This window comes from Mesoplodon mirus (genome assembly GCF_964341445.2).
Source record: "Mesoplodon mirus genome assembly, chromosome: 3".
NCBI lineage: Eukaryota > Metazoa > Chordata > Mammalia > Artiodactyla > Ziphiidae > Mesoplodon > Mesoplodon mirus.
Genome location: NC_138978.1, coordinates 122,272,286 through 122,288,579, shown reverse-complemented (window position 1 = coordinate 122,288,579; position 16,294 = coordinate 122,272,286). Strand labels below are relative to the sequence as shown.

Here is a 16,294-nt window from a genome sequence, read left to right as displayed (position 1 = left end):
GGTCCCCAAGCCCTGGGCTAGGGACCGGTGGTAGTTCCTGGCCTGTTAGGAACCCAGCTGCATAACAGGAAGTGAGTGGCAGGTGAGCAAGTGAAGCTTCATCTGTATTTACAGCCACTCCTCATCGCTCTCATTACTGCCTGAGTTCCGCCTCCTGTCAGATCAGCTGCAGAATAATAAATATAATGTGCTTGAATCATCCTGAAACTATCTCCCACCCAAGCCCATGGAAAAATTGTCTTCCATAAAACCGGTCCCTGGTGCCAAAAATGTTGGGAACCGCTGGTTTAAATTATAGACATTTCCTGCCACATTGGATTGTTCCAGTTACTGATATATCCTGAGCCAATTTCTATTTTTCCTTGTCTCTTTGGATGCAGTTCCATGGAATGCTGATGCCTCCAGCAGAATAAGCCCTCCTACTGAGTCAGCACCCCAGCTTCACCTCCACTCTTCTCACCTTGCTCTCCCCTCTACTTCAGTCTGCATTGCTCAAAATTTTAAGCCACTTTATTTCAGCCAAATTGTTATCAAGCTAAATCAGAACAAATGACATGATGAGGAAAACAGGAAAATTCATAACCAGGGATATAGGATAGGTAATCAAAATGAGGAGCACATTACATGGGAAAGGACATAATGAGTTGGGCCATGAACCAGGTGGGTACTCAGATATCTCAGCCCTAAGATTCTAAAGTCCTAAAGACGTATCAAAACTTCTTCCATGCATACTTTTCTGTCTATAGTAAATGAATTCCTCCTTTCTTATTTTTGTTTACCATCCAATTTTCCAAACTAGAAACTTGGGATAATTGCCTTTTTCTCTCTCTCTTTTACCTTTAATTGTTGGTGAGTGCCTGTGGATCAACCTCCCTAAGCTCCAATCCCTCCTCTTCTACACTGTTGTTTCTGTTTTGCACTTCCTTAAGGCCCTAGTATATATCCTGGAAACTCAGGATCTAAACATAAAAATATAAGCCATGTTGAGAGCAATTTAGATCCATCATGGGGAATACAATTCTTTAGCCAGAAGGGAACTTAAGAGGGCACAAAATCCACACATCTACATCTGTGTTGGACCGGACACCAACCATGAACCATTTTCTCCTTAAAGGCAGCATGGCACAGTAGAAAGAGCATGACTTTTGTAATCAAATAGATGGAGATTAATCCAGGCTCTGCCACTGACTGGCTGTGTATTTTTGGACAAATTATACAGTCTCTCTGATTTGCAATTTCCCTTTTTATAAGATGGAGACAATAAAATTATCTATATCAGGGCACTCTTCTGTAGATTAAATTAGTAAATTAATTTATACAAAAATAATCACTGAGCCCAGGCTCTGTGCCAGTCACCCTTCCATATGCTGGAAATAAAACAGGAAACAAAATAGAAAAATATCTTTACCATTATGGAGTGTACATTCTAGTGGGTAGAGACATGAATAAAATGAGTAAAATGAATAAAACGTATAGAATAGAGAGTGATAAGTACAAACCAAATACACTTAGAAAAAGATCTTTTAGGCAGACAAAAACCCAACAGTTACAAATGTCTTTGAAATATGAGTGTTCCTGGAAGCTTGAGGAACTCTGAGGAGGCCAGTGTGCCTGGAGTGGAATGAGGGAGAAATTTGTGGAAGATAAGGTCAGTGAAGTGATGATTGTCTTGTATGACTATACTGGCCATTTACAGTGGACACTTGTTCTAGTTGGTCAATCCTTGCATCATGCAGTTTGTTAAATATTTCTTAATATCGCCTATGCTTATAGGTCGGTTAGGAGATAAAGTGTGGAAACTGTCTAGCCAGGGTCCAGAACATGGTGAAGTGAATGAACTGCCAGGAGAGAGCAAGTGGATATTTCTGGAAAATAAATTTTAATTGAAAATCAGGAGTAGAACATTATGGTGGTTAGGAAATAAGATAGATTAAGAATTCAGAAAACAAAAACCAAAATGCAGTGACAAGCAGTTATGTGCAAAATTTAGGGTGAAAGGTATATCTGACGAGGGCTAGGGTTAGAAAGGTTAGGCATGAGAGGGAAGTTGGAACACTTGCACCAAGTGGGAATTTAGTTAAATTATAAGGTGGAATTCTTTTCTTTCCAACTCGAATGTTTCTCTCATATAGTCTTTCTCCTCTCCCATTCTGCAATCTGCATCTCAAATTTATTTTCTTTATTTTTTTCTTTTTCCCAAACTAATACCATAAACCTTGGATAATTCTGGTGGTAGAAAAGATATCAGTGGCTCTGTAATGATCTCCCCATTTTAAGTAGAATAAAGATGAGACTCAGTGCTGGAGCAGGAAAGGAGACTGAACCTCTATGAAAACATCAGGGGTGATGTAGCTCAGTTTTGTCCTACTGTACACACCTAGAACTGGCGCCATTAATCTCATCTGCATTGCACGGCACAGGGAAAGTATATGAATGGATGCAGTTCCTGGTTCATCATAGCTATTGTTCTCTGACCCTTACAATAGTGGACAAGGCATACTTTCCCACCTCTCTGCCTTTTCTGCTATTTTCATCCCCGATTTGATCATTTTGTCTGAGACAGACCATCCTCCAGGAGGGCTTCTCTGATGATCCTTGCTAGAACAAGAATTCCTTTATTCTGCTTTATTTCAGGATTTCCTCTTTTTACTCTCAAGATTTTCTCAGATATTACTTCACACTAAAATTGGTGATGAGATACTTTACTGTTGAAAACACTAACTCTCCACCCTAATGTCTAATTTTGAGACTGTCCCATTACTAAAATATATAATTTACTAAGATTTACTCAGCAAAGAGGGCAAAATGAATTAGAACTTAAATTTCATAGTATTTTTTTTTACTTGATATATATTGACTTATTGAGACGAGGGAAATAATTTAAAAGTACTGGAGTAGTGGTGTTTGGATTCAGAATTTTCTTTCCTTTTAGTTTCATATTGGGGCTTAAGAATTTTGGCCCAAGGAAAGAAGCTCTTATGCACCCAAATAAATGTTCCTGTATTCTTAAATTGGTTAAGCCATCACCTCATGTGTGTCAGAAGAAAAAAAAAAAGGAATTATTGACATGCAAGTGGTAGCAAGTTATGGGAGGAAATGCTTACCGACTTGGCCAGTCTTGTTCCCTGGCCATGACAAATGACAGACTGCTTCTCAGGCTTATAAAGCCAAACACTGATGTAAGCACTTCATTCTGGGACTCTAGTCTTGGGATCAGCAATTAACAAAGTAAAGAACAGGATGACTTTGGGAACAGGGATATAACTCCTCCAGGGGTTTGAAATATGGTAAGTTATTGCTTCTTAATGTTATGACAGTAATTTAGGGCTTGTGTAATTTTGTAGTTTCAAAATGTATTGATATATCCAGAATAAAAATATGACCATGGTGTCAATTATTACTGTATTCGCCAGTGAAAATATGGTTTAAAGTAACTAATAGCAGAAATGCATTCAGATAAACTCCATGATTGATTTGGTATCAGCTTACAAGTTTACACAAACTGAATTACTTTAAAGTTCCCTGTACTATACCATGTTTTACTTCTTTCTTAGAATCTAGGTTAGCTGGTATAATGGTACAATAGAAAGTTGGATTACTTTATTTGGGATAGAAGTTGCCAAGCTACTTACCTTGAATATATTTTGATGTAAAACTTAGATTTTAACAAGCCTTCTCAACCATTCTTCCTTTTGAAATCATTCTACAAGGATACATGTGAGTTGACAACTGTGATTTATTCTGGCTTTCATCTATACTATCGGCTTAGAAAGCCTAGGTAGAGAATATACACTGAGGAGATAAATGTAAATGATGTAAATGACGAATGTAAATGATGATATAAGCACATGATGCTACACTGATATAAATTGTTATCTAGTTTCTAAGGCACTTTACAGAAGGGACTGACTGTGTCTTGCATTGTATTTTCCTCTGCTCAGCAAAGTTAGAAGATGTAGGTTTTAGAGATGGCCTCAAGGTGGCAGTAACTACATGTAATTGCCCCAAGTAACCCAAAGCTTTGTGATTTTCTGAGGATGAGCCGGGAATCTAGAGGGTTGGTGAGCATAGGCTGAAGATATTTAGGAATGTCTTTTGTTCTTTCTCTAAACTGAAGAATTCATTCCTCTCTGTCCAGGATAGCACCAAATTTCCCCTACTGCAGTCTTTCCTCCTTTTGCTGTTGTAATGATCCTAGAATTTTATTATCCTGACTAGGTAAAAATGATCCAGTATGGGACAATATTTCAGTAAGAGAATCTGGTTGGAAAGTTATGAATGACTGGTAGCTCTGTACTCCATATAAGAAGTCAGTTAGGTTCCTATTTTGTTTAAAAATTCCATCCTGGAGTATTCTTAGGTCTACTTTGTATGTAGCAAATTTATTTGTGCTCCATGCCACCCTTAACTATTTTGGTAGGAAACCAGTTTTTGTTTTGTTTCCTGTAGGGTTCATCTTTCATCCTTTGTTGAAGGTTCTTTCTGCATAACCAGGCATGTCTGCACACAGAATGCTGTATCAGATTCTTCTCACAACCTCTCCTCATGTGCCATAGAGCAGAGCAGAGCAGAACAGAGGGAACTGTACTCAATATCTTGTAATAACCTATAATGGAAAAATAATCTGAAAAAAACTGAATCACTTTGCTGTATGCTTGAAACTAACACAACATTGTAAATTATACTTAAATACAAAAAAAAAAACCCAGAGAATGCTGTTCCCTCTACCACAACCCCCCCACCCCCCACCAAATAATGGAAAAGGACATCTTGAGATATGGTATTTTTAAAATCAAGGATAGAAGTTAGCTTTTCATGAAGAAATATAACTTGGCCATAGACCTAGGGCACCCAAGGCAGATGATACAGCTGCACTGTGGTGTCACTGGTGAGGGGCCAGCATGTCATCCACCCATCCATCCACTTACCCATTCAGTAAACATCCCTTGAGTTATCTAATAGGTGACAGGAACTCTTTTAGGTTCTGGTGATAAAGCAGGGAGTTTAAAACACATCCAAGGTTTACAGAGCTTACATTCTAATGAGAGAGGTAGATCTTTTTCTTGACCACAAATTAATGAATTAATAAGCTGAGATAAGAGTTCCAACTGAAAGCATGATGGTTGTTGCAGAGCATGTGTCAAAGAAACCTAACAACAACTGGGAGTTAGAGTGGGAGTTGGTCAGCTGAGGCTTCTCTTGAGAAGTGACTTTTGTGCTAAACTCTGAAAATGAACAGGAACGAAAAGTAGCTTCAGTCAGAGGAAACACAGTGTGAAAAAGGCCTGTGGCAGGAGTTTGACTTTCTTGAGGGCTTGAAAGAAAACCAGTGTGGCTGAAGTACAGAGAATCTCTGAAGGGTGGTATGATGCCCTTTGAGAGAAGACAATGTAAGCCCTGTGGAACATGATTAGAATTCTTTGTTTTTATCAGATGTGATTGATCAAAAGGTTTGGGGCCATAGCGTGTTACTAGATTTCATTTTATAGTGAAACTTCTGGATACTATTTGGGAAAAAATGAGTAGCCAGTTTGACTTTGGGGAGAACAACTCTTACCATAGGTCTGGAAGAGATAATAGTAACTTTGATTTGCTTATAAAATGGAAATGGAGGAAAATATACTGAATTTAGAGAGATTTGAGAAGTATTAAGATTTGGTGATAGGTTGGAAATGAAAGGTTAGTGAATAGGCATTGTCAGGGAGGATACTTTAGTTTTATTCAAATAATTTAAGTTACCAGGTGAAATATACATTTATATATAAATATATAAATATATATATATATATATATATACCTTATACATGTAAATATATATATGCATAGATATAGATATACATTTTGGTATATATGTGTATATATGTACTACTTTTTACTGTATTATATCACAAATATAGAAGGTACACAGATATTAAGAATAAAGCTCAATAAATTATCAAAAAGTAAATGCAAGATGATATACCATCTTGGTCAGCACCCCTGAAGTCCCTTTTTTGCTCCCTCTAAGACTCACACTTAAAGATAGCCATTATCTTGAATTCTAACACCAGAGACTAGTTTTGCCTGTTTTTGAATATAAAAGGAATTTTACAGTGTAAATTATTTTGTCTTTCTTTTTTCAAATGACGTTAGTATAATTTCATCCATGAAATTTGTACTGCTACTGTTTGTAGCAGTAGTTTGTTCATTTTAATTTCTGTATAACATTTCATGTTTTAGTTTTATACATATAAATATAATATATATATATATATATATATATATATATATATATATAGTTTTATACATATATATGAGAGAGAGAGTCTACTGTTGATTGTTATTTGGGGCCATTATGAACAGTGCTGCTATGATCACTTAGGTTCATTATAAATATTATGAACATTAAGTATGTCTTTTCATTTATATATACACATATGTATGCAATTATATAAGTATATATATAACATTGTGTATGTGTGTGAATCTTTCTCTCGGCTGTACACCTGTGAATGCAATTACTGGATAGTAAGGCTAGTATATATTGAATTTTAGCAAAGAGTTCCCAACTATTTTCTGAAGTCGTGTAGCAATTTGATAATTCTACTTAGTTCACATTTTTTTTAAAAAAAATCTTATTTACTTAAAAAAATTTGCCATTTTTTAAAGAGTATTTTAATATGCATTTCTCTGATAACTTTTGAGGTTGAGCACTGTTTATGTTTATATGGTTATTGACCATTTGTATATCTTTAGCAAGGCGACAATACTTTTTTTTTGCCTACTTATCTGGTGGTGTGTCTACCTTTGAAACGTGTGGATGAAAGTTATTTATATTCTGGATACCAGTACTTTGTTTTATATATACACATAAAGTATCAAAAAGTGAACCCCCTGGGTACACTACTATCTCAGTCAATAAATGGAAATGTATCTGTTCTCTCACTTTGTGGCTTGGTTTTCACACTTTTAATGGTACCTTTTGGGGAATTGGATGAATTGACGCTGTGGTAAGCTGTAAACACGCTATCACACCTTGCATTGTGATCATGCAGATACTCATCAGGAGGTGAAGACTCCATATCTTAACCTCTGATTCTGAGTGTAGGCATGTGACCTGCTTTAGCCAATGGGGCATTAGGAAACATGAAGAACAGATGTGAAAACCATGTGTACATTGGAGCTTGCCTTCTCTTGTTTCTGGGAACCCTTCTGCCCTACTGTGAACAAACCTTGTTTAGCATTTAGGTGATGAGACACCACAAGGGGTGAAGCCCCAGTTATCACAGTCTTCCCAGCATCTCAGATGAAGTCCCAGACGTATGTGTATGAGAAGTCATCTGCCAGTCAAGATTGGAAGAACTGCTCAGACAATCTACAGAATTATAAGAGACAGTAATGTTTGTTTTTTTAAGCCTCTCAGCTTTGGGGTGGTTTATTATGCAGTAAAAGTTAACTTATGTGCCCCCCATCTTTTGTACTAGTATTATGATTATTATTATTATATATTTTACCTTTACATGTTATAATCACATACAGTGTAATCATTATCATCATCATCACTGTCACTGTCCTCATCATTGTTGTGGTATTAAACTGTCAATACTCTTTATATTTACCCATGTATTTGCCTTTTAAAGTGTTCTTCATTACTTCAGTAAGTTCTTCTTTCTGTGTGACATTTCTTTCTTCTAGCCTGAAAAATTTCCATTGTTATTTCTTACAGTAGATTTCTGGTCAATATATTCTCCTGGATTTAGTCTGACAACATCTATGCCAGAGGCAGAATGTCTTTGTGTATCATTATATTCCTGTACCTGTATCTCTGAAGGTATTTACCTACTGCTACAATATGCTGAAGCAGCTGCAGGTGTGTGTGATCTCAGCGCAAGTTTTGACTCAAGATAATTTTCTTGTATTCCTGAGAGGAACTATTTACATTTTCTCAGCTACCTATGTTTATCTCTTCTGGATTAATGTGCATTTATTTACTTTTAACCCATTGATAAGAAATACAAATGGAAAAAAGAAGCAAAGCTAGTGAAAGAGAGAAGTCAAGCTGAAGTGATTCCTGATGTTTCTGCAGCTCCCAGAAATTATGTCATGAACATGCCCTACTAGAAGTCTCTCATATTAGGTGTGATGGGCAAGTGGAGGGGCCTCAGTCCTTGTAAGAGCATCCTCCATTCACTGTCTTTGTCATGTCCTACATTGGAGCTCTCTGTTCTTTATCGCACAGCATGCAAGTAAAGAGAGCAAGGCTATAATATGAAAGGTATGTCTGGGTAACAAAAAGGGAAATTGCTTCAGATTCATCAGGTTAAACACCTACTGAGCTCCTAATCTCTGTCAGGCTCTGGGCATCTTAACACATTGTTACAGGGTGGATTCTATAAGAAGAAAACTCTGGAATAGACAGTTGTTTTCAGGCAGTATATGTGAGAGTGTTCTCAGGATTAATACCTGCAAGGGAATGACATAGAAGAAGAGGCGAAATTTCAGCTCCAATGCATTACAGCAAAGACCCCAGCAAATGCCACAGGGAGCTCAGGAGATGGGAATACCTTTCAGAGTTGTCATAATTTGGATACAGGAAGGAAGACCTTTATGCACCTGCACTAAGATGAGGTAGCCCTCTTCAGGCAAGAGTGATACCTGGAGAGGGTCTTGGTTTCTATAAGAATGATTACCTTTCCTAAAGAGGAGCAGCAGACAACATATGGGAGACTCACCACAGAATTCACCACAAGCGTGCAATGTCATTCCCTGTGAGGCAGGTATCATATCATTTTATAGACACATGAACTCTGGAAACTGATTATACATACTCTCTTCCTTTTGTCTAGAGCAACTACTTTCTCTGGAAAGGGAGACAAGATTCAGGTGTAAGCGGTGCCTTCCAGTCATCAGTAATGGAAATATACATTATCCAGCTATAGGTATGTGGTACAAAGAGAAGAAATCTTGGAGTAGACCTAAGTGAAGCTGACACTTTCCTCAATTGGTTCAAATAGAGTCTGTTTCATGGTCCTCTAATGGATAGTGTCCTCTAATGGATAGACATTTCCTGCACTCCAGGTCCTACTGGAGATTCCACTCAGGAGGTCCTACACTTGGCCTTATATGCCTCTGTTTTTCTCTATTCCCCTTTGAATTTGGACAGCAACTTGCTTTTCAAAAGTAGCGTTTGCTCCTAAAATGACACCCTGATCTCCTATCTCTGTTAATTTGGAAAAGCACAAAGAAAATAATTACCTATAATCTTATCACCTAGAGAAAACCATATTTGATATTGGTAAATATCTCTCTAGTGTGATTGTGTGTGTGACTTAATATTTATTTATCTAATAAGAAACACATTGTATATTTTGTTTGGGACCTTTACCATTTTTGAATCAATTTATCATACTATTCCTCTAAAGCAGTTTTAATATTTATATAGTATTCTCTCGTCTGACTGTCACATATTTAATTTAATCAAATCCCTTTTTTTATATTTAAATTATTTCAATTTTTTAGAGTTACAAATGACAAGATATAATTCTTTTATATAAACCTTAGTGGTAGTTCATTATTTCTAAGGGTAAATTCATAAAAGTAGGGTTGATTCTTCTTTTTAATTCTCTCTTTAACTCATTTGTAGGATCTCAGACCTAGGTCACTCCCTTTACTCACATCTAACTTAATCTGTCATTTTATCAAGCACAGGAGCATCTCTAAAAATTTGGGAATGTTTGTGCAGATAATTAAACTCCCTTACTTTTATACCAGAGAAAATTAATATTCAGGACAGTATTGGGTGGAGGAATGAGGACATCTTGTATCCTAATGGAGTCAATAGAAGGACCAGCTTCACCCCTTTGCCTTGTAAGCAATGTCTCAGAGATCTGATGGGCTCTTCACATACAGTAGAAAAGCAAGGATACAGTTCAGAGAGTCTGCCTCCAAAGCTGGTAATATGGTCTCATCTGAAAGTAGGACATGAAATCTTGCCTATGCACTCTCTTGTCTATCTAGATGATTCTAGATCTCATATCTCTTCCTAACCCCTCTATATTTCTTCTTTGACTCCATCTACCTTGGCTGGCTTTCAGAGGTTTAATATCATGAACGAAGTAATGTTTCCTCAATAGTACCTTCTTTACTCAAGCTGAAGTCTTTCTTCTGTTGCCTTCAGCCTGAGTGGAAAAAGATGGTGGCCCAGCAGGAATCCATCAGGCAAGAGCATTGCAGAAAAGCCTGTGACAGGCACGGTGCTGAAAGCAATGAAGCCATTTGAATTTGAAACCCAAGAAGGAAAACAATAGATGTTTCACACTGCAGTGGCTGTGGAGAGTGCGTTCTTTTATGTAAAACTTTTCAATAAATCGCTGAAGGATAAATTCACTCCAAAAAATTATGATATCAAAATATTATTGGCATAGTTGTTTCCTGGAAGCGAATAGTACCTCCCTTGTGTGTGATGTTGAATCTGACCAACAGATCAGTGTCCCACAGCACATTATCAGAAAACCTGGTGAAACCTCAAAGATCATAAGCTTCAAACTCAGCTGCATAAAACAATTGTGAATAGGCTGTTTGTAGTCCAGAAGGTAATTATATATAATTTTATGTTGATTAAAAGGAATCATTTATTCTCCTCTATAAGCTTGGAGAGACTTTAGAAATTATTCATTTCAAAATATTTTTATAGAGTGGACTTTCAAGATGGCAGAGGAGTAAGACATGGAGATCACCTTCCTCCCCACAAATACATCAAAAATACATGTACATGTGAAACAACTTCTACAGAACACTACTGAATGCTGGCAGAAGACCTCAGACTTCCCAAAAGACAAGAAAATCCCCACACACCTGGGTAAGGCAAAAGAAAAAAGAAAAAACAGAGACAAAAAAATAGGGATGGGACCTGCACCTCTGAGAGGGAGATGTGAAGGAGGAAGTTTCCATACACTAGGAAGCCCTTTCACTGGTGGATATGGGGGGTGGGTTCCAGGGTGGAAGCTTCAGAGCCACCGAGGAGAACGCAGCAACAGGGGTGCAGAGGGCAAAGTGGAGAGATTCCCACACAGAGGATCGGTGCCGACCAGCACTCACCAGCCTGAGAGACTTGTCTGCTCAACCACCAGGGAGACTGAGGGCTGGGAGCTGAGGCTTGGGCTTCGGAGGTCAGATCCCAGGGAGAGGACTGGGGTTGGCTGCGTGAACACAGCCTGAAGGGGGCTACTGTGCCACAGCTAGCTGGGAGGGAGTCCAGGAAAAAGTCTGGAGCTGCCTAAGAGGCAAGAGACCATTGTTTTGGGGTGTGTGAGGCGAGAGGATTCCTTCCCTGTCTTCCCACAGAAGGCAGAGCACCACCTAAACAAGCTTCAGAGATGGGCGTGAGCTGCAACTATCAGCACAGACAGCAGAGACGGGCATGAAACGCTGATGCTGCTGCTGTAGCCACCAAGAATCCTGTGTGCAAGCACAGGTCACTACCCACACACACACACACCCCAGGAGTCTGTGCAGCCTGCCACTGCCAGGGTCCCATGATCCAGGAACTACTTCCCGGGTAGAACACACAGTGTGCTTCAGGCTGTTGCAGCGTCACGCTGGCCTGTGCCACTGCAGGCTCACCCCGCATTCCAATTATAACTACTCCCCCCCTGCATGAGTGAGCCAGAGCCCCTTAATCAGCCGCTGCTTTAACCCCATCCTGTCTGGGTGGGAACAGAGGCTGAGGGCAACCTACATGCAGAGGTGGGGCCAAAATCAAAGCTGAATCTCAGGAGCTGTGCGAACAAAAAAGAGAAAGGGAAATCTCTCTGTGCAGCCTCAGGAGCAGTGGCTTAAATCCCCCAAATCAACTTGAGGTACCCTTAATCTGTGGAATACCTGAATAGACAACAAACCAACCCAAAATTGAGGTGGGGGATTTTAGGAGCAACTGTAGACTTGGGGTTTGCTGTCTGTGACTGACTTGTTTCTGATTTTTATGTTTATCTTAGTATAGTTTTTAGCACTTGTTATCATTGGTGGATTTATTTATTGGTTTGGTTGCTCTCTTCATTTTATTACATTTATATTTTTTATTTTAATTATTATTATTATTATTATTATTATTATTATTATTATTATTATTATTATTATTTTTGTGGTACGTGGGCCTCTCACTGTTGTGGCCTCTCCCGTTGTGGAGCACAGGCTCCGGATGCGCAGACTCAGTGGCCATGGCTCATGGGCCCAGCCGCTCCGTGGCATGTGGGATGCTCCCAGACTGGGGCACGAACCCGTGTCCCCTGCATCGGCAGGCAGATTCTCAACTGCTACGCCACCAGGGAAGCCCCTAATTGTTTTCTTTTCTTTTCTTTTTTTATTTTACTTTTCTTAAATTATTATTATTTTTTCTTTCTTTTTTTCTCCCTTTTCTTCTGAGCCATGTGACTGACAGGGTCTTGCTGCTCTGGCCTGGTGTCAGGCCTGAGCCTCTGAGGTGGGAGAGACGAGTTCAGGACATTGGACCATCAGAGACCTCCTGGCCACACATAATATCAATTGGCAAGAGCTCTCCCAGGGATCACTGTCTCTACTCAAAGACCCAGCTCTACCCAATGGCCAGCAAGCTTCAGTGCTGGATGTCCCATGCCAAACAACTAGCAAGATAGGAACACAAACCCATCCATTAGCAGAGAGGCTGCCTAAAATCATACTAAGGTTACAGACACCCCAAAACACACCACTGGATGTGGTCCTGCCCACCAGAAAGACAAGATCCAGCCTCATCTACCAGAACACAGGCACCAGTTCCCTCCACCAGGAAGCCTACACAAGTCACTGAACTAAACTTACACACTGGGGGCAGACACCAAAAACAAGGGGAACTATGAACCTACAGCCTGTGAAAAGGAGACCCCAAACACAATAAGTTAAGTAAAATGAGAAGACAGAGAAATATGCAGCAGATGAAGGAGTAAGGTAAAAACCCACCAGACCAAGCAAATGAAGAGGAAATAGGCAGTCTACCTGAAAAAGAATTCAGAGTAATGATAGTAAAGATGATCCAAAATCTTGGAAATAGAATGGAAAAAATACAAGAAATGTTTAACAAGAACCTAGAAGAACTAAAGAGCAAACAAACAATGATGAACAACACAATAAATGAAATTAAAAATTCTTTGGGTGCCTTCAAGATGGCAGAGAAGTAAGATGTGGAGATCACCTTTCTCCCCACAAATACACCACAACTACATCTACATGTGGAACAGCTCCTCCAGAACACCTACTGAACGCTGGCAGAAGACCTCAGACTTCCCAAAAGGCAAGAAACTCCCCATGTACCTGGGCAAGGCAAAGGAGAAAAGGAAAAACAGAGACAAAAGAATAGGGACAGGACCTGAACCTCTGGGAGGGAGCTGTGAAGGAAGAAAAGTTTCCACACACTAGGAAACCCCTTCACTGGTGGAGACTGCGGGTGTCGGAGGGGGGAAGCTTTGGAGCCACGGAGGAGAGCACAGCAACAGGGGTGCAGAGGGCAAAGTGGGAGAGATTCCCGCACAGAGGATCGGTGCCGACCAGCACTCACCAGCCTGAGAGGTCTGTGATCTTTGATGTTACTACTGAAATTGTTTTGGAGTGCCATGAACCACACACCCATATATGATGGTGAATTTCTTTGATAAATGTTATGTGTGTTCTGACTGCTCCACTGTTGGGCCATTCCCCCAACTCTCTCCCTCTTGTTGGGCCTCCTATTTCCCTGAGACAAAACGATATTGAAATTAGGCCAATTAATCACCCTACAGAGGCCTCTAAGTGTTCAAGTGAAAGGAAGAGTTACATATCCCTCATGTTAAATCAAAAACTAGACATTATTAAGCTTAGTGAGGAAGGGAAAAAAAAAAAAAAAAAGAGGCCAAAAGCTAGGCCTCTTGCACCAAATAGACAAGTTGTGAATGCACAAGAAAAGGTTTTTTTGTTTTTTTTTTTTGTTTTTTTTTGCGGTACGTGGGCCTCTCACTGCTGCGGCCTCTCCCGCCGCAGAGCGCAGGCTCAGCGGCCATGGCACACGGGCCCAGCTGCTTGTGGCATGTGGGATATTCCCAGACCGGGGCACGAACCCGTGTCCCCTGCATCAGCAGGCGGACTCTCAACCACTGCGCCACGAGGGAAGTCCAAGAAAAGTTTTTAAAGGAAATTAAAAATGTTATCCCAGTGAACACATGAATGATAAGAAAGCAAAATAGCCTTATTGTTGATATGGAAAAAGTTTTAGTGGTCTGGATAGAAGGTCAAACCAGCCACAACATTCCCAGGGTAAGGCCCTAACACTCTTCAATTCTATGAAGGCTGAGAGATAGATGATGGTCAGCTGTTTTTAGCAAAATGTATTTTTTGATTAAGGTATATACATTAATGTTCTTGCACACTTAATAGGATACAGTATAGTGTAAACATAACTTTTATATGCACTGGGAAAGCAAAAAAGTTGTGTCATTTTATTGCAATATTCACTTTATCACAGTGGTCTGAAAGTGAACCCATAATATCTCCAAGGTATGCCTACGCTGGAATGCAAAGAGATCAAATACAAAGGCTGACATATCCAGGCACTCAGAAATGCATGTGCTCTTCGATCTTCCCAGTGCTCAGGCTCTCAATGAGATATCCCAATCCTTCCTTCACAGCATGGCACCAAGGATAACTTTTGCCCCTTCCTTCCACCTTTTCTCCCAGTAAGAACTTTCCCTTCAACTCGTGGCATTGAGTACACCTGCTCCTTCCTCTCTCTTGTTCTCCAACAACTCCTGCCTGTCCACATGCGCTCATGCTGGGTGTGAGTGCATATCTCATTTCAGTGTCCCAGCCAAGAATTTGGGGTGGTGGCTCAAAAGACAGGAATTCACTAAAGAAGATAGGTGAGAGTGGGAGAAGAGCCCCTCAGATGGGAAGAGAAACAGGGATGCAGACCATAGCAAGGTGACACAGTGTGAGTGAAGGGGGAAATATATAATCAGGGTCATCTCATTGTTTATCTTATCTCTTTCTTCTTCAAGGTCACCAAGGCCAGGAAAAGCAAGGAATAACCATTCAATCCTGAATCTTATATGGAAACCTGATTAGAGCTGTTCTTCTAAAAACCTGGATGTCATTAATATTGATGTTTATGGAGCTAAGATATAAGTACAGAAAAATATATATATATATTTTTTAAGTATATATATATATATATATATATATATATATATATATATATATATATATATATTGAAAACTCAAAACTAGAGTAAAGACCATGGCCTTCTTATCCAAGGTTAATTTTGGCTTGAATTATTCAGGAGGACAGATTCTTTCTATCAGTTCCTCTGCACTAATGCCAGGACAGAAGAGTTTAGCCTTAAGCTCCTGGAGGCAGAGTCAGCAGGTTCCCTCGCCAGGGCTCTTGGTGCTAGCCTAGACCAGAAGTAGTCACACAGGGCTAGTACCCAGAGGTTCAGAGTCAAAATATATTATTATTTCTCCCTTCTAATAAGTCACCTCATACTAAATCTGTCTTCTATTTTCTTCTTTTAAGCACAGTTCTTTCACCCCACCCTACTTATTGGACTCCCAAGTCAAATAATCTAGTTTATCACTAAACTGCAGTAATTTTGTATTTATAACAAAAGGCGCTTAGAATAAAGATCATGAGTATAAATATAAAAATAACCTAGGAGGCAAACATTATGTGCATATGAAGTAAGCCATTTTTCAGAAGTTACAAGGATAAAGGGAATTTGAAACAGGATTGCAACAGCAACTTGGAAATAAAAACACTGTTAATTTATTTCAGTTTTAGAACATCCACTTTACAGCTCTTGAGGTTGGGGAGGTTAATTTATTTTAGTTTTTTCTATATAAAAATATTCTTTAACATCTTTATTGGAGTATAATTGTTTTACAATCTTGTGTTAGTTTCTGTAGCATAACAAACTGAATCAGCTGTATGTATACATATATCCCCTTATCCCCTCCCTCTTGCATTTCACTCCCACTCTCCCTATCCCACTGCTCTAGGTGTTCACAAAGCACTGAGCTGATCTCCCTGTGTGATGCAGCTGCTTGCCACTAGCTATTTATTTTACATTTCGTAGTGTATATATGTCAATGCTACTCTCTCACTTCCCCCCAGCTTATCCTTCTCCCTCCCATTGTCCTCAAGTCCATTCTCTACTTCGGTGTCTTTATTCCTGTCCTGCCCCTAGGTTGATCAGAAATATATATTATTCTTAACATCTATATTGGAGTATAATTGCTTCACAATGGTGTGTTATATTTTTTTTAAGATTCCATA

At 39.3% G+C, this 16,294-nt stretch overlaps 1 protein-coding gene across 1 annotated transcript in view; it reads right to left on the bottom strand.

Annotated features, from left to right (window-relative positions):
- AIM2 (absent in melanoma 2) overlaps nt 1–16,294 on the bottom strand; it is a gene marked incomplete at its 5' end in the record, with an annotated part of 30,567 nt that overhangs the window by 1,086 nt on the left and 13,187 nt on the right.